The sequence below is a fragment of the Vanessa tameamea genome, chromosome 6 (genome assembly GCF_037043105.1).
Source record: "Vanessa tameamea isolate UH-Manoa-2023 chromosome 6, ilVanTame1 primary haplotype, whole genome shotgun sequence".
Taxonomy (NCBI): domain Eukaryota; kingdom Metazoa; phylum Arthropoda; class Insecta; order Lepidoptera; family Nymphalidae; genus Vanessa; species Vanessa tameamea.
Genome location: NC_087314.1, coordinates 2,794,409 through 2,815,568, shown reverse-complemented (window position 1 = coordinate 2,815,568; position 21,160 = coordinate 2,794,409). Strand labels below are relative to the sequence as shown.

At 33.3% G+C, this 21,160-nt stretch overlaps 1 protein-coding gene across 2 annotated transcripts in view; it reads right to left on the bottom strand.

Moving 5' to 3' along the window:
* The window catches only part of LOC113393552 (cuticle protein 19.8), a 205,468-nt gene that overhangs the window by 128,613 nt on the left and 55,695 nt on the right, over positions 1 to 21,160 (bottom strand). The gene's annotated exons all lie outside the window — the stretch shown is intronic.

Genomic DNA, 21,160 nt, shown 5'->3' with positions numbered 1-21,160 from the left:
TGGCAAGGTAAATGCATAAATTACTTACTGATAGCTAAAGATAAAGAGGTCTTAAACGACTGATGAAGTTTGTACATATTTCGACATTTAAATTCTTTGCATGACTTAATTGAATAAAATCACATAATATTATAATTAAATTAAATATATAAGTATATATATTAACGCATCTATTTTGTGCTAAAATTTATTTAATTATACAACGATAATATAAATCCAAAGGATTTTTCCGCAATAATATAATAAACAATAATTCATCCGAGCGCATCGGACGTGCCGGGTGCAAATTGAGCCAATTTACACACACCTTTGTGCGATGAACCAATATCTACTGCTCAGCAGACTACACGTTACGTCAGTAATGATTTAACTTTGATACTTATATCTGTAAATTTTACTCGAGTGAACCACGGGAAGTAGGGTACATATTCCTTAATAAATCGATTTGTTGCGCCGTCTTGTACAAGTTTTGAAGATAGGCAGGAAGTTGATAATTGCAGAGATTTCGATGAAACGATAATTTAATAGTTATGTTTATAATTGCATGTGTCTGATTTCAATGAAAATCTGCCACATGTGTCCATCCCCAACCCGCATTGGAGCAGCGTGGTGAAATAAAATCCAAATCTTCTCCTCAAAGGGAGAAGATGTCTTAGCTTAGCAATGGGATATTTAGAGGCCTCAGAGGGATTATAGATCTAATCACTCACGAAGACGCGCCTCTCTACATAAAAATTATCAGCGTGCATTATTATAATTGACGCTCGTGCTAATAAGAACACGTAAACTGTACTGATGGTACCATTACATTTAAAATGAATATTGATTAAAACCTGCTTATATTAAACTATTTGATTTTTTTAAATTTAAAACCAGCAGACTCGCAAATGGGTCGCAAATCAGTCATGGGTAAGTTGTTACTACCGCCCATAAATACTGGTACTGTAAGATACATTAGTCATTATCTACAATGCCAATGAGCCAACCTTGGAAACTAGTATGATATGGCAGTTGTGCCTGTAGCTGGTTAACTCACCCTTCAAACCCGAACAGAATAATACTGATTTATTAGGCGAGTATTTGGCGGCAAACATGGTCAGTGGGGTCCCACCAAGATGAGCTCTCACCAACTAAAAAAAATAAAGAATACTCTAATTTTCATTTTGATTGATTTTGATAACCCTACCCTTACCCAGTAGTGGCACATATTTGAAATGCTATTGTCTGATAATAATTTTCATCTTCCAGCATTAAATATATCACAAAAGCCTTGTTACGAGTTGTTTTCGTTGATCCTTTACGCTTTCTCGTCAAAAATGAAATTCATTGTAAAATGTGAAACACCAATCACGCGAGCGACATTTTGGGCATCAAAACGTTCCTTTTCACATGTTTTGTATAAAAAATGTGGCAAGTGAGTGAAAAATGAAAACATCACAAACACGATACCCCCTCCCCCCGGGCCCCAGCACGCCCCGCAGCGCATTGTCACACTACCCACCCGCGGAGCAGAAAAATGACAATCGCCAAAGAGTACGACACAGATATGACAAAACTTCAGTTAAAATAGACCATGAATTGTACAATGTCTAGTGTTCTCGACGGTGCAGTGAATTTTATATGACAACGTTTATGCTGACTTCTTAATAATACAGAGAATTCTGCGTAAAGATCATTTTTTCGTATAAAGTGTTCGCTCTTTATTATTTAAGCTATCGTTGACGTATTAGGGTTACATACCGAAATGTTTTTTTTTTTAATTTAAGTCAGTTTGTTGATCTGAATTTTTTTCTTATCGTCACAATATTTTAAAAACACATTCTCACGCGTACCTAACCCCTTTCTACAACACATGAGTGATAAAGCTATGCGTAAGTATCTATAAATGAATCACTATATATTGGTCACAAGTAATATTTCAGAAAGTGCCTAAACAGCCCAACAGCCCAATGGTACACGCATTTTTATATAATCTTACAATATTTCCAAAACTATTTAAACGATTATATTTATAAGATTTCAAGTTTCCTACCAAATTATTTGTAAATATGTTCTATAGTTGCCGAAAATTTTCCTCAAAACCCCAGCGCGGCAATGGTCCCTTCGTTTACATTAAGATATTGAGTTACATCCCATAAAATGTACAATATAAAGCATGATTTACAGTCATGACCATCGTAATTTCTTTGTCTATGAATGAGTTTTCACTGTGACATGGTTCTATGTCATAGTCGTAACTCGAATTAAAAGTTTTTGCGTGAATCCGATAAAATCATAACTTCTCCAGTATATCATATTTATATGATGATTCAAAAATATGAGTTTTATGACCTGAACTGATATAATGATTCGCTGACGGTGTACTAGTAGTAGTTTAGTGTACATTTCGTATTTTACTATTTTGTGACTATTTGATCTTTTTAATTTCGCTTTTGGTTGGTTGGTTCTTCTAGGTAGAATCTACATTCTGAACCGGTGATAGCTTCACTTAATATAGTTTGTAAAATGACGGTTCAAAAGTACTTGTAAAAGCCTACTCGAATAAATTATATGTTGATTTGATTTGATTTGGTTGCTCATGAGACACTAGTCTCATGAGGCTGCAAATTCAATTTTCGGGTTAAATTATTATGTTTATCCATGAAGAAATTCCCAGTAGCAGATTAGAGTTCAAAATCTCTCTGCGATTCATTTCAATCGTATTGCCATCACACCTGACTATAGAAGTAAGTATACAGTGATTGCTACTGTACTTACACACACACACGCACACACACACACACACACACACTTGTAGATTGTAACATCGATGAAATAATGAAAATGATTACAATTAACCCATGTACGTCGTTACCCGTTGGCAACAACAGGCCGATATACATGACATGACATGTCATCATTCATCACACATGACATATTTGTAAATGTTTGTTAAACTCTGGAACAAATAATCCACTTTAATTTTTTTTTCACTGGTAGAAAGCCCCGAATTATCTGTCTGATTTAAAACCAGCTTTAATAATATTTAGCATCAGAGAAAGCGTAACATAAAGCAACAGGAACGATGTTACAATAACGTCAACATTGCTGATATTTTATGTTGCGTGTCTCGTCTTTGCCGCCTCACAAAGGCCGGATATGGCGGAAAATTTTTCAAAAGTTTCCTGTTTGTTGATTGTATGCATCCGAGTGAGAGATTTTTTGTGTGTCCCCGACTCAAAGATTCGGTTCAAATAAATGAAAGAATCTATATAGAAGTGTCGATTAAACATAGGTATTTTATTTGCAAGAACAAAAAAAGTATATCCACTAAAAATTCGCAGAAAATGTTTATTGGTCGTTGTCATATTTTATATTCGATAAAATATGATAATATAATACATCTTTTGTACTATGTATGTCAACAAAGTATCGTAATAACTGGTCTTTATACGCCAGTCATTTATAGTTTTAAAATTTATATTATAATTTAAATAAATTAAATTTGGATGCAATATTTTCTATTCCTAACATATCCAATGTGACACCAATCTTGGGAACTAAATTATTCTGTCCCTTCTAATCGGAACATAATAATACCAAGTATTGCTTTTTGGCGGTAAAATATATAATGAGAGGCGACCTAGGCGAGAATGCACAGCGCTCTACCATCAAGTAGATCTATGCTATACTAGATACATCATAATGAAACATCACAGCTAGAAGTTTGACAAATAGCTGAATTTCTCCCTCGACTATCGTTTGTCAAACTTTTTCGATATCTTCATGCTTATCAAGCAATTTTCTTGTAATGAATGTAACGGCACTTAATAAATGTGGAGTCAGCTAATATATTGAAACGGAAGCAACTAAAGATTATTTATTAAAATTAATATAATATTATTATATAATATTAATTATTAGTATTACTTTAATGAATCATTCTCTGAAATTAATAGTCTATAGTTTTAATGGGAATGTAAAAAAAGTAAGTGATAATAATGGAGTAATAACTTAGCAACGTTGGTTTAATAAAAACTTTTTTTTATATTTATAACTTACATTTAGTAAGTTAAATTAGTGCAGCACTTCGTGCAAGCCTGTCTAGGTAGATACGTATCACATGTTCTACCAAACAGTGTTCACATTACTAGTATTGGTGTGATCTGGTTTGAAGGGTAAGTGAATGGTGGTATGAATGGTATGTTTGTCCAAGCTCGTCTTGGAAGGTACATTACACTAAGTAAACGTATCTGTGATGTGGTACGATCTTTTTTAATAAACTAATATTTTTATATATTGATTTATTTTATGCATTTTTTTATAGTTTGCATATCGCGATATTATCAAAAACAATGAGCTTGATTAAAAAAAAAAAAACAAGACAAAGAAATAAACTTAAGAGTTCAATAATAAAATAAGTTATCTACGTTTCAACTCGTATTATTTTCCACAATAAAATCTTTCAACGACAGAATCTTCACGGGTGTTTCACAAACAAGTGTGGCTGACGTGGAGGGTGGCGTCCAAGTATTAACAGCGGTTCCACGCACTTACAAGTTTACAAGCCGTGTAAGATTTATATGTTTTCTGATTGCGGTTCTGTTTGCTAGACAAGTTCACGTTGTTTTGATGTATCATAAACGCAAATGGAGTTTCAAATGCACTTAAACATTAAACTCTTTGAATGATTTTAATGATAATTATTTTTTCTACAATATTACGTCAAAGTCGATTGTTTGCTTATCCTCGTAGCAATATTTCTTCGATATGTCATTTTAAATTGCACTTGGATACTTTTGTATTGTTATCAAATGTTGGTGCCTAGCGTTACTGTAATTACTTGACAGTACTAGAATAAATGGAAATTATTATATTCACATACGTAAAAACAAATTAATTTAAAACCGATAATGTCAATCTTGGTAGTTGATCTAAATTCAGTCATCAGATAATGTATTTCCAAATAACAATATTTAGTACTAAATGTTGTGTGCCGGTTTGAAGGCTGATTGAGCCAAGGTACAGGCTCAAGGTACGTACCTGAAGTTATTTTTGATTACTTCGCCTCAAAGATGATTTTTTGTAAACGGCTAGTCAAAATTGTTTATTAAATTTAAAATCTTAAAGAGCCCGAAAGTCCCTATAACTTAATTTCCGATTTACAGTAAGATATTTCAATTTTTTTTCTTTTACTTATATTCAAAGACGTTGTTAGTGATGCACCCACGTAACGGGATACTGACTTCGTTATCAATCCCGCTTGACAACTTAATGGATTATAGTCTTAGGGGAGAAGACGATGTCGAGATACAAAAAACATTATGTAATGTTTGGTATAAATGCTATATTTGTCGAAGAAATTGTATCGTATCAACAATCCGATCTTGTAATACCCTAATATATCAACAAATATGTACGAACATTATCTCTTTATCGCTTGAAATATATATTGTCGACAAATTGCCGACAGTTATTTTTAACTTGGCCGAGTAAAAAAATTAAAGCTCATGTCAATAAAAAAACATTGATAAATAAGCATAATATTCAATACAAAATTATATTAAAGATGAAAAAGCGTGGTAAAAGATTCTACCGAGAAGAACCGGCAAACTTAATAGTTACTCTTTTCAGTAGAAAACAATTATTTTTTATTTATCCTGTCTAGAAATCATTTAATACTATACTTATATATTATTAAAATTCTTTATTTATACATATACATATATCTTTAGACTTTTTTAGAGACTACAATAATATCACATAAAACACAGGCCTCCTCTCCCTTTGAGGAGGTTTTTGGAGCATACTACATACCACGCTGCTCCAATCCGGGTTGGTGGAATACACATGTGGCAGAATTTCGTTGAAATTAGACACATGCAAACGTAATAGTTACTCCTCACGATGTTTTCCTTCACCGCCGAGCACGAGAAGAATTATAAACACAAATTAAGCACATGAAAATTCAGTGGTGCCTGCCTGGGGTTGAACCCGAAATCATCGGTTAAGATGCACGCGTTCTAACCACTGGACCATCTCGGCTCGGCAATAATATATGTAAATATTTTAAATTATTTAAAATAAAAAAAAATCTTGAATCTCAATTCATTAGAAATATATAATACATTTCATTTATTCTTGCTTATTTTGATATACACTATAATATATAAATTAAACTATAAAGTGTTTTTTCCAAAAAAAGATCATTTCTGCGAAAAAAATCACAGCCACCAGGGATGCATTACGTCGTAAAGTTCTTATCAAATAGAAACGCATATTAATCTCAGCAGGGCGACCGGTACCGCCCACGCTTTTAGACCGGCTCACATTGTAATAAATCCCGTGGAACATCCCGAATCCCGGAACGCAAGGCGTTGCGGCGACGACGAAGCGGCGCCACCGCGATTTATGTGGGAATCCCGGAATCGGAGCATAAAGTTGCATCAAAAATTAAACTAACATAGATAGAATAATAATAATGCTTTAAAAAAATATTCAAATATTATTTGAATGTTCTAAGGACATATACTACTACTATAAGCTTTCGTTTCGTATGATAAAAAATATACATTTCAAAAAATATATATTAAATTAGTGTTCTATGTAAATAATGAATATACCTAAGAGTCGACGTGACGCAGTGGTGAAAACGCGTGAATCTTAATCCAAGATTGCGGGTTCCAACAGGACAAGCACTACTGAATTTTCATATGCGTAATTTTTGTTTGTCGCATAAAAGTCTATTACACGTGCATCCAACCAGCATATGAGTAGATTTGAATCTTCCGCTTACGATGAATAAAGACGTTTTCTCAGCAAAAGGATATTTTCAAGCTGTTATTCTACTTTTAATTATATACTGACGTATAAGTTTGTATACAGAATAAGATATAACAAATGTAGTTGAGATAAACTATTTCGAAAATGTTGTCAAAATAAACAGATTAATTAAAATGGGATCTTGAAAGCCTCCGAAATGCAAAACCCATTGTTCCTAATTTAACAAAGAATTATTCTGAACAATGAAAAGAACCTACTCATTGTGACTGTTTAATTTTCAATCTGAGAATTAGGTCAACAGTTACAATAAGCTGACGCGTCTTTTAATTCTCTTTCAAAACTGTCAAAGTTGTGTACCAATTTTTTTTATTTTTTTAAATACTAAGAATAAAAAATATTATTCAATACCAAAACATACACATGTGCATATATACATAAAGAAATAATTAAACAAGTAATATATAACAATGATTGTATTATTTTACTAGTGTACATAGTTCTGAAGATCTTTTCAAGGGTAACAATGGGTGCCATTAATAAATTTCTATAATGTGAATTTTATGAATTTTATAAAGATAGTTTTGCGGTATTTCATCTCCAAAAGCTGTGATTGCGGTACATTATTTGATAGAGCCTATTTCTGGGCAGTTTTTCTTTTTGTTTATGAATAATGTCTGTATCTTATAGATTAAGGTCACGATAGTATATCCAAATGGATAAACAATATTTGTTGCTATGTTTAAAATGTTATGGCTGTCAGTGATAACACCAATGACCTCACAATAAAAACATATCAACAACAACTCAAAATCGATCATGAAATTCAACCCGCACAATTCATAGTCAAATATTTTGCCGAAACTCGTTTATTTTTTAAAAGGAGGAGGTTCGCAGTTCGACTATATTTTTATTATTTTTTTAGTATATTGTTCAATCGAGTATAAAAACGTCGAAGGCATAGACAAGAAACCATTTACTATTTATGAACTTGTTGACAAGATGAAATTCAGATGGGCGCATAAATGTTTATGCTTTTGATGTCAACCTTTTTTTCTTTTTTTTGAGGAGAAAATGCATTTACGCATGCCGCCCGGTCGGGGGACCAGGACGGGTATATGGGACTCAACCGGGATCTAATGCCCCGTGCCAGGGCACGCTAATGCTAATGCCCTGTCCTACCTACTAAAACCATCCTTGGGTTTCCACCATGCCGTCGAGTGGTGAGGCCACGGGATCGCCAAGGGCATGCAAGCGCGACCCCACCAGCGGCAGCCGCCGCACGACGGCTGAATATTCATGAAAAGCACGCTTAGTGCGCGCCTTCCCCCTCATTCTCCATAGAGGATGAGGGGGAAGGCGTGCACTAGAGGCTGGAGGCTGAGCACTGGAGGCTGGGCGTCAACGAAGCTGACGCCCTGCAGCGGATAAGATGGTAGGCTCCGCCGCTGACCGCCGGTGTAAAACACCTGGGAGGCTCGAGTAGCGAGCCCTCCCACTCCCTCCTAGCCAACGAGGCCACTCACATGGTCCGCCCTGACGCCGATCAGGGACGTACCAGGAGCAGCCCCGCGGCATCCCTCCCGCCAGTCTTAGCCGTGGCCGACGAGCAAGCTCAAGCCGGCCCTGTTGCCCAGGGTACACCACGAGGAGGTGACTGACATGTACCTCTTTGATGTCAACCCTCTGAAAACCTGATTTTTTTTAAAAATGCCGTACTTATAATCGCTTTTATTTTTATATGACTACTTTACCTATATGTCTTCAAATAATATAACTATTTACGTTGTCTGTTTCTGGAATGTCATATTCACATTGAAGATGATGTTTTTCTGGTCGACTCCGCGGCAGTCACCAAGTGACACCTGTCAAGTGCACAGATCTTTTCATAAAAGTTTACAAGTGTTTGCACTAATACAAGTGTGTCATAAATCCTCCCTTATTGGAGCAGAAAAATCCAGCACGACCGTAAGAATACAGCTGCAAAGACTAAAAAACTTAAAGCTTTTCGTGCGTTTTAAGTTCCAAAATCTAGACTACCGCTCAAAATGTCTGAATTGCGATTTCAATAGTACTGAGTCAAAAAAATTATGTCGTCATATTTAATCGCTAATTAAGATAGTGTAAGTGTTAATCTTAAAATTAAAATAACTATTTTAAATAAATAGGCTTATCACATCTTTTGCGACCCAATTGTTTTTTTTAGTAAAAGTTCTTGTGGAGTTTTGATTCTGTATTCAAAAATATGAGTACAAGATTTTTATTATTTCTGATACCTTTTGTACTCTGAACTCCATCAATTCTTAGAAGATCGAATAGCATTATAAACATGTTTCGCGAAAACGTACTAATTTCTCAAGATCAGTGAATGCAAATCGAAGTACGTTCAAAATTCATGGGCAGTCTCCATAGATCGTTTTACTTTGGCTATAATCGTTTAGATAGCTATGAGCCATCTTAAATTTCATCCTCGAATCATGCAATATATGTTGGAAATCGGGCGTATGTTTTTGAGTATACTTCTGATGAAACTAACTTTATTTGAAAAGAACTGTATTTTAGAAGGTGAATAAAATATTTCGTAATTTTTATTTTTTAATTAATTCCATAAATTGCGTTGAGTAGATCGTGGCCTCAAGTTCCAGCCCGCATATCTCAAATAGTTATCAATAACGAATTATTATTCATACAAAATGAAATAATATTGTCGTCTAGTGTAGGCACCCAATTTTATCATCCATTCTTCTCCCTAACAGGACAGAGGATGGAAGGATGAATGAGCCAGTCAACTACAGGCACAGGTAACATAACATCTTAGTTCTCGACGGTGTTGGCGTATGGACGATTTTACACTGGTTAATATTTCTTACAATGTCCATGTATATGGGTAGTGGTGACCACTTACCATCAACTGGACTATTTGTCAGAAATAAATATGTTGCGATAGACTATTTTATAATCGTGACTCAGCATCTGTACTGTCTACAAAAACAATTTTATTGAATAAATATTCATCTTTCCAAATAACGAGTGAAATAGAATTGAATGGACAATTTGCTTCACCGCTGATAATATCTAAATTATTTATTCATTGAACAAGAATCGACTACATTTATCGGACCCGGGAATTGTTATAGAGAACTTTAGCAGCGTCGGCTTGCCTAACGACCGCCGATTCAGTGACTATTCGACGAACTTGCCTCGATATTAGCATAAAACATCAAAACTCGCATTAAAGTGTCCAAATTCGCCGGAGCTCCCCTTAAAATATTCCCCTTTACCCCTGTATACTCTATGCTCATCGGAGCGCGGGGACAGTGGGCGAATGTGTGGTACAAGTTATTCAAAGCAGAAGATTTCAATTTATCTAGGATCAGTGTTAATTGTACAATTGAATTAATAGTCTCTAAATCAGATTTTTTGATTTACAATCAAACCCATACTCATACTTTGTTTGCTATGAATTATATACTAAACCCTTCTCCGAAATGCACTGCATTATCTGGTACAAATTTTATCTTGGTTTAGTAAATTTTTTCACGAGTTTATTTTCACTTTTATCGGGTAATCTCTAAACTTAGACAGATTTTTAAATACCTAATCAATGCTATTTATGTTGATTCGACATACAAAAACTGATACATTAACAATAATATTAATAAGAAAAATCGCCTTTTGTACGCTAGAAATTATCTATCGGGTCCATCGCCTCTCACTTGAACCATAAAATAATAAACTCTATGTTTTATTCAGCTACATTAGAATACTTGAACAATAAAATAATTATCATTTATCTCTATGGATTTTATGTTTTGGAAAGATTCGAAGGAAAAAACACGACTACAGAGTTTCAAAGTTTTAACTGTACGAGAAGAACGTATTATTCTTACAATAAAAGTTAGATTGATTTTGTGTTCGATGGTCACGGAAGTACAATATATATTTAAAGATAAAATACAATATTTTTCTTATATACCTTATAACTTACTCTATAATCTAAAAATTTACTCCTTAGTTTATAAATTCATTCGTAGAAGTGTTTATTATTAATAGAAAAATGTATGTGTGATATTTAATAGAGACAAATCTTTATATATTTTAAAGACGATGACGACAAAATATATGTCGCACTACACACACACACAAAACACCACAAAAAATATGTAAGTAAATATTATATTTCTAATAAGAACATATGTAACAATGTACACTTGAAGCGTTATATAAAAACTAAATCTCCAGGAAGCAGATGTCAAGCGTCGAGCGCGTCTTTCCGTCACGCGTCATTCGTCCCTTTACGCCTTTTCTCCATTTTCGTCGTGCCATTGTCTTGTCTGGGGACGGCTGCACTGAGTCGTGAAGTTAGCGGAACCGTCTCCCTTCAGCACGTGAAATGCACTAAGATAAATCCGGTACGTATAATAATACCATTGCAGAGGGAAAACATTTCGTGAGCTCCGTGTGATAATGCCATTTCTTATTTTTGAATTAAAACATATTAAAGAATTTCATACGCTGTATTTCATTACCAAATAATTTAAGTTGCTCGTTACTTAACTTATTTATTTCAAACCTCAAAACTTTCTCAAGCTCTTTAAATAGTCATGCAGGAAAATCGTAGTAACTCGACATTTTTTCTGGGTTGTTTTTTTCTGATTTCGCGCTATTAGAGTTGTACAAACAAATATGTTTTTCGCAAACCGGTACCACTTAAGTAATATAAACATACAATACTCGGGGACTCGAATCAATTGCATCGAGGACGATTCAGTGAAATAACTCCGCGTCAATCAGTGTTTATTTGGCGGGAGGGGTGTTTAAAGTGCCAAATCGTGTTGGGCCAGTCAGCCACGTAATGATACAGAGAGTACATCTGCCAATTTTGATACAGTTGATGTTTTTTTTTGGAAAGATAGTCCATCTTATCTATAAAGTATACATTTGTTTTCTTCAACATTTTTAAGTAGCAGAGAATACCTTCTTTGTAATCATCTCCAATTAATATTAAGTTAAACCAGACGGTAAATGATCATCACATCCCGTAGACATTGGCGCTGTAAGTAATATTAACCATTCCTCACAGCGCCATTGCGCCACCAACATTGGAACCTAAGATTTTATGTCCTTGTTACCTATAGTTACACGGACTCACGATCCCTTCAAACCGGAACACAACATACAAACCGGAACATAACATTATTACTGTTTGGCGGTAAAATATGTGTAGAATGGGTACCTGGTACAGTAATAGATAATCTGAGAAAATTTAAGGGAAACATCTGGGGTTTTAAATAAGCAATGTGTTATGCCGTAGATTTCCCCACTTGGTGTAGAAGCTTGTAAATGTCTGCCATGATAGGTACCATCTATAGTGATGTGCTAGCCAATGGGCTAAACGCGATGGAAAAACAAATTAGTATCCATGATATGGTGTCGATCTACCATTAGGTGATCAATTTAACCAACTGAAAATTATTTTTTACATGGAACTGAAAATCAGTATAATTCATTCATTGACAGTGCACTGTAAGGAGTATAAATTACTTATTACTAAAGGGGTTTGTGCAAGCCCGTCTGGAGCCACACAGTCATCAGATATTTTACCGCCAAACAGCAGTACTCAGTATTGTTGTGTTCCAGTTTTAAGGGTGAGTGAGCCAGTGTGACTACAGGCACAGGGGACATAATATCTTAGTTCCCAAGGTTGGTGACGCTTTGGTGATGTAAGTAATGGTTAAAAAAATTATAGCGCTGATGACCATTTATCATCAAGTGACCTAAAAAGACCAGTCAATATTTTGTATCGTTAGTGCCGGTACTCATTTATTTCCTTTTATTATTTATGTTTAATTTCAACGAAATGATTTTCATCACTTAGAGCTCCCAATTTAAGCTTAGCATAGCTTTTTCTGTACTATTATATTATATATTATTTATAATTTTATATAAATAAAAATACTTTTTCTAAACAACGCTAGATCTTAATTTAAAAAAATAAGTTGTTTTTTTTTTTAAATATTAATAAGTAAAAGACTTACCCTAGTAATCCTAAGTTATTAGAAACAATGCAACGAAGCGCGAACAGGAGTGACTAGAGTGGGGTTCCGTGCTTTATTCATATTTGTTGTTTTTTTTCAATATTTATAATGAAAAAGGGACACGCATTGCTCATATTAAAGAGCATTTTGGGGAATTTCAGCCCCCTAATATGACGTGTAAGGTATATAACACTTTAAAAATTTCTCTAGAGATTTAAATTAAAAGGCTAAGAATTTTTTGAGCAAGCGCTGTGTATTCAATATATGTATAGATATATATAGCTACTAGTGTTCGATCGTGGCTATGCTCGCATGTTGTAGGGGATGGGGGGGGAGTTGGCGTTTGTAAGTTTTAGCTTAAATTACTAAATTATTCGAGTATGCTTGGCCGGGTTTGCAAGCGTAATATTCACTTCGATGAATATTCACGTGTAATTGGATATCTTATTATATTTACTGTATAAACTAAGTTAGATGTTAAACAAAAAATTATAAAAATTAAAAGTAATGGTTAGATAAATTCATTTTAACGTGCGAATCGAAATATATTATCAATATTTTATATATATTACCAAACATAACCCAAAAAACTTCACGGAAACCACTCACTTAGATTACAAGCTAAAATATGCTTCTGCCGTAAACATAAACTTTTCGGCACCCACTAAGTATTCTGTTAAGAGGTTTTTAAATTTATTCACCCTTCGATTCGAAGTTTCTCTCAAGTTAAAGGAAATTCAAGCGATTAAATCGACCGAATGCAGAAAGTTAAGGGTTTAATTTGCATAGAGATAGAACCGGCGTGTGTAGTATTGTCTAGAACGGATAGAGTTCCGAGGAGAAGTGATTATAATTCATTTTAGATATCAATAAATATAATAAATACTTACGCGTGATAATAAAACTTTAAGAAAAAAATAACGTTCAATTTATTACACCGCGAACTCGTCGTGGCGCTTATACACAAGAAAAAAATAATAATAAAACTAACATCTAACTTTAATTATTCACGTTTCAAATTAACACTAATTTGTTAAATTTAAACATAAAATTCACATCTCATAATTGATAAATTTTTATTCGCTCTGGTGTGATTCATATTCGTCAACATTTATTTTTTAAGATTGCCAGATTTTTGAACGTCTCATGTATAATATTATATAAAATTTTCTTTGATATACGTTTTATTTCCCTCCATAGAATTAAATAATTTAAAAAAGGTAGTCAATAATTGTCGGTTTTCAATTATTTATATACATATATTTTTGGCATCGAAGGTTTAAGAAGGGGTTTATAATAAAAATAACGTCACAAATCCATCGTTTTTAATACTTAATATTTAATTGATACAGGCACAAAATATAATTAAAGTGAATTAATTTCTAAGTTCTATATTTAAATGTATCTGTCAAGTCAACCAAAGTACATGAAAGTTAGGTTAGCAAAATGTTCACAGTCAATTCGAATTACCGTCGCTTCGCTGATCTGATGTAAGCTCATAAATCAGAGAAGATGTACTCAGCGGGAACGAGTGTGTTAAAAGCGCGATTTGTTATCTTTTGTTGTACGCCGCAACTCAGGCAACGGTTTGTCTTTGAAATGTTCTCATAAATAAGATTGGAGTTCAATAAAGGTGGATACAATCAACCTTTGTTGAATCACGATATATCGTCCAATATGTAATAGACGGTCTGTAACTTACTTAAACTATGTGTGAAACAAAAATATGGACCATTATTATATAACACTTGATGTGCCCGCGACTTCGTACGCGTTTGAATTTGACAAATAACTAATTGTTGTAGCCTAATTTACTCCTTATTACATCAGCTTTTGCCAGTGAAAGTCCCAGAGATTAGCTGAAACAAACAGACAGACAGACAAACAAAATTGAAAAAAAAATGTTATTTTGGTATATGTACCATACATACATGCATATGCATTCAGTAAAAAGCCGTTATTTTAACATTACAAACACAATTTTATTATATGTATAGATGAATTATTATTTATTGTTTTAAAAATAATAATTTTACAGACATTTTAAAGAGTTATTTAATTATTGTGTAGACATTTTACCGCAATAAAACTACACACTACAAAGCAACAAAAAAAAATGATATTATTCTTTGGCGGTGGAATGATTTTGAAGTGTAGAGTGAATCAGTAGTACGCCTATGTGTAAGGCTGTTTGGGTATGTATCGCATATTTTCTACCGCCAAACAGTAAAACTAAGTACTGTTGTGTTTCCCTTTAAAGGTGAGTGAGCTAGTTTTACTACTGGCATAAGGGACATGAAATATAAATTTGTTAATAATTCATACAGTACCAATTTCTATGAGCAATGGTGACCATTAACAATCAGGTGACCCAAGTGCTAGTCGCGTAACAATGACATAGATAAAACACAGTTGGGTTTGACCAAAGTCCTTACAACGGATATGTTATATAACAATTTATTAAAAAAAAAATTGAATGTAATGAATCTTGTTTTTTATACCCATTTGTACAACAAAACAGTAAAATGTTATATGTAAGTACGATATTAGGACAAGAGCTAGTATCGAAATAAGACATTCCGTATACTGTTTTATCTCATCATTTTATAACAGTATTTAAAATGAAATGTACAAAAAAATTCAGTCACGTATTAAATTCGATAAGGAAATTTATGATATCAAAAACGAAAAGGGTTGTTTAAGTAAATATTAACTTAATATTTACGATGTGCCTAATAAGAACACTAGAAATACATCACGGTGGAATATTAAAGTAAAAATCCTGTACCTCAAGTCAGTGTAAACCACAGGTTCTTTATAAGACAAGTTCAAGAGCTCGTGTACTAAGCGCTCTCCAATTAGGTGCGGCCCTTGCGCCGTGCTCACTGGGAAAGTGTTTTCAAATGTGCCGTCTTCTAAAGGGTTGGGAGTGATGAACTTGGATTTTGCGATCTCATGACGGTATGTTACAACTATGTTGTTTTTTTTTTGTACGCTCGGCGTTTTTTATTTTTTGTGATATCAAATCTCTAGACTTGTTGTCCGTGCCTTTATTTTATCTTTCTATAATTTTCAAGACCCTAATCAAAATTTTACGAAGCTTAAGTAGTGGTAACGTATTTTTTTTTTTATATATCAAAATCTGTTGTAAACGGAATCGTGCGTCTTATTTTTGGAATTACATTACGTATTTTTCGTTGCAATATTTTAATATGTTATAGTTTGATTTAATATCTCGTATTATTGAAATTTGAATGCGACCCTAGCTCGTAACTTAGATGTCAGAGCTGAATATCTGGTGATTTTTTATACCTAAGAATTTAGTGCAATGTATTTTACTAATAAATTTAAATCTTTTGATAATGTGACGTTTGAGTTTCTTGCCGGTTCTTCTGGTTAGAATCTACATATATCTCTAACAGTGACAGCTTTTCTTTTAACTTTAACGTGAACAAAGAATATTTTTATTTCATAAATGTCATGGAGGGAGGAAGAACTAGCTATCCTTTCATACTCCAAAAATAACAAATATTGACATGTACCTGCAATTGTAATTCTATACAGACAATAGTTTTGTTTGCATTTCGATAAGAATAATCTTATCGATCTTCGAATAACCAGATTTCAGTGATGAAGATACAGTCGTGTATTATTTATATATGGCAAAATATATTAATATTCTGTCATTAAATATGAAAAGATAAAAATATATTATAAATAAATTTATTAAATCATTGACCGCAATGAAATTCGGTCAGTGTATCATTAGCTAGAAAAGTGAGCACAAAAGAATTTCCTTACATATTTTATTTCCCTCATTATACAGATCACTGCTCTTCATGGCTTTATCATACAGATCACGACGTGCCACTATCGTCTAAACAATTCTAGTCTTTATATCATAGGCCGTATGAAATACTTTTGAGTGGACACGTGTAGTCCGAATGTACATGCTGTCGATTGTACCACATCTTTGATCTAACATTCTTCGACGGGAAATCCTGTTCAGGACCAAAGGGAACTTGTATTGGAGTTTTCTAAATTACGAAGCAGTTCACAATCAAGTTGGATAGAATTCGAGGTAAAACAAGTGAAGTCTTTAATTAGTTGAAATGTTGAAAACGAATTTATGGCTCGAGGAGTATGAAATTCATTATAAAATAGTCAATAAGGACAAATTCGAAATAAAAACCTGCTCAACGCTAATCGTCAAAGTTTTAATAAAAGCTATGTAAATTAAAACTTATAAAATTAATTTATATTTGTTTTTTTTTTTTATTATATTTTATTTAATTCGTTACTTGATATGAGAACGAGAATAAAATAAATTGGACGAATATTTCACATTTATAAGTACTTAATAGATGAGGAGACTTAATTTAATGTTGAACTGAAAAAGCTATTTAATATACGTGCATAATAGTTACAAGAAAATGCAGCGCGTTTTGGAGAAGGTTTTAGCTACCCGTCCCAGCTCCACACGGATAAAGGCCGTGGTGTTGCAGATGTCCATGGGCGGTGGTAATCAATCCATCAGGCGAGTCTCCTGCTCGTTTGCCACCTATAACATAAAAAAAAATACAATAAGATATACATATATTGTTTAGATTGAAGAACAAAGATGAAAAGAGACTTGATTTTTTTTTAGGAAATTTGAAATTCTCAGCTTATAATCTAACGGTAAAATATTATGATCTAACGGTATTTACAACTTTACGTTGACATATATAATGAGTTATACAAAAAATAATGGTTGTTTTTATATAAAACGTTATGCATTATCCGAACGAGTTGAAACATTGTGCAATTGATTTTTTTTTTTATGTCATAGGTGGCAAACGAGCAGGAGGCTCACCTGATGGAAAGTGACTACCACCGCCCATGGACATCTGCAACACCGGGGGGCTTGCAGGTGCGTTGCCGGCCTTTCAGGAAAGAGTACGCTCTTTTCTTGAAGGTTCCCAAGTCGTATCGGTTCGGAAAAACCGTCGGTGAAAGCTGGTTTCACAGAGTGGTTGTGCGAGGCAGAAAACGTCTTAAAAATCGCGCTGTTGTGGATTTTTCGACAATTTATGTCGGCACTAACGTGAAGTTTACGTGTTTCTGGCACAGTACCATCGAGGTATCATCGGCAGCGCACGTGCTAGGCATAAGAATATCATTTACGAAAAAATTGCCTTTGCAATACATACCTAGTCTCGTTTAAGTCTATCCTTTTGCATACTAAATTAGTGTAACCTTAACACTCATAAATATTTACCATTTTTATGGAAATTGTATTCTCTGCACTACTTATTTTGAACTTTCTTATTTAAATTTCCGAAACAAAAAATAAATATAAATACTAATGATATTGTAAGTAATTTAACTATATATATATTTTTTAAAACGAGGTATTATATTTATGGTATAGTATAGTATAATATAGCCCTGTACAGTATTTTTTATTTGTCACAGATAAATTTGTGGCTAACATTCTATATTTGAAAACAGCGTTAACTCCTAATAAAATTAAACGCTTTTAAATTTTCTGAATATTTCTAATATTTAGGACTATTTTACTACCGTAAGTTTCTACATAGTAATAGAAAACTTTAGGAGCGTGGATTCATAAGCTTGCCATAAAAAAACATTGTCATCCCAACTGAACCATCATGAAAACAAACTTACAAAGAAACATTGCAAATTGAATATAAGGTTGTTACAAAGGAAACTTGAACAACATTATCCAATATATTGAGAAGGTACAGGTTACAACACGAATTATTATTAAATCAGTCTATTCATAATGAAATGATTTAATTCCGTTTTTCGCATTCGGAATGGGCACAAATTCGGAACACGCGCTACACCCTCATGTTTGTTAAGGGATTTCTTTAATAGAACGGAAAGGAAACTCGTGAAACTGAACTGTGGTTCAAGTTAAACGCGTTAAGTACTAAGTAGTTCATTGTGCTCAGTTAATGGCTCTGCCTTACTTTTATTGAATTCATTTTTAATTACAGTTATTGAATAGTGTCTACGCAATTTCTCTTAATTTAAGTGCATTTACCCGGTTCTGTTACAAAATGACATTCGCTAAAGGTTGTCTGCGAGGGATCGCTGTGACCAAAGACCCTTACATCAATTATTTTGTGTCATATATTCTTTACACGTTGAACGATAAGGTATACATAACTTAAAATATGATATTATTTTATCAATACCAACACCAAAATGTATGACAATTTACTAAATTTCTAACAATGGTAGGTACTTTGCAAGCCTTCTAGTTGCCAACCATTCACCAGTTCATCTCAGCTGGAAGATTTCCACTGCTAGATAAACTTACTAGTTATTTTTTTTTACAGCGTCCATAGGCGTCCGGCCACTTGTGTCACCTGATGTTAACTGGACTCTACAGCAAATTTTAATCCACCAAATAGTAACTACGTATTACTGTGATACGGTTTGAATATTGAGTATCATTGTAATTGTAGACGTTCGGTACATAATATACTAAGTCGAACAATTGGGTGATAGTATCTGTTAATTATGATGATATGAGTCAAAATCGCTTCTAACATAACCCACATCTCAATACAGAGTAATGTCGGAAGGTCTTCAATTATTAAACAATGCAATCGCGGGCTCCAACCCTAGCGTTAATACTTGAATACCTAGTATTTGGGTCACGGTGTGTGTTACGTGTTTCGAAGCTAAGGTTTTACTTAGCTATTAAAGATATCATTCCTGTATCTCTTTTGTGATTTGATTTAATTTTTTGGAAAGGTATTTATTAACTGAATATTTATATTTAATACGGTTGTGGCTTTTATAATTTGTAAGGGTTTCCAATAGGTCGTAATGATATCAAAATTCAAATGGATTATCAATTCTTCTACAATATCATCTAAGTATCGTCGCTTTAGTGGGTAGTTTATGCTTCAGGTGTCGAGGTCCAGGACACGGGGTCGAGCCGATAAAAGTCATTGCGTTCTTCTCTCCACAAATTCCCAATTCTGCGGTAAAACTTTGCAATACTTACGCGTACCTTCATAAGAAAGTAAATCCATTATTCCTGCAACTAAACTTTCTCTCGTGGCGTCGGATTACCACGCCATCGGATAATGAGACTGAGGATACAGAGTGTATCCATGTTTGAGATGTAATGTTACCACAACGATCTTCTAGAAACTAAACTTCATCCATATATTACGCCAAATGTGGTATTAATTCTTTTAAATTCATAATTGCCAGAATTAGATCATTTTCTATTCTCTGACTGGTAAATGAAGCACTAATTTGATGATAACATAAAACACAAAATATTTTTTGCTTTAATTTATAATTTTTATCAAATTCATCTGCCAGGATTCCAATTTTTTTTTAGATTAATAGTTGTTTAGGGTTAAATTATAATTTTCAACAAAACTTAAAAAAAACGAGTGAAGAGATAAAAAATACCTGCGCTGTAATAAGTTTTCCAACTAAATTTATAGCATCGCTGATTTATTTCTAATATTATTTAGAGAAAAGATGTAGATAACCTAAATAAATTTATTTTATTCTGTAATACGTTCGGCGGGAAATTATAGTAAGGTAATACAATGAAAGACATACATTTTTGCTTTAATATATTTACTTCAAAAATTTAAAATCACTACTAAACCATCTCATATTCCTTAATCGAACGTACGATACAATTTCTGTTTGGTTGGTAACTAACTATACATAACTACTTATGTTTAAAACATACTCTCCATTAAATATTAAGCACTCTAGAATCTGTGAAATAAGACCGCGTTCACACTAGCAACGCAAGGCGACATAAACTTTAAAGAATAAAATAATTATCTACCATGTGAACCTTTCCATAAAACTTCAAATCGAAAACATGTTCATAATACTCTAATCACGAATTCTTCAATTAAACTAGTTATGATGACGACAAAGTCGAAAGCCTTGTATGAATAAGTATTAAAAAAGAATATAAAACTTCAATACAAACTATAGAAGAATTAATATATTTGCTAAAACACTAAATGTTTCTTCCTTACCAAAGAAGGTTTTAGTCCATTTATATGACATATACAAGAATAAGGCTTGACATATTAACTTTAGTATGATATAAGAAAATTGGTACTTTTATTCACAATACAAAATCTTATTACGATGCATAATGTGGCATTAATGGAGTCTGCCTACTATAACGTCTCAAACCATGACTAGGTTACCAGTACTAGGAACGTGAACGTGTCAGACAAAAAATGCTCTTAATATGGAGAAGTATTGTGCCCAGTAGACCATTCCGTAGCCGAAGACGTTTCGTACACGAATACTAACTGGCAAAATATAGTCGGCAAAATGATTTTTTTTTTTTT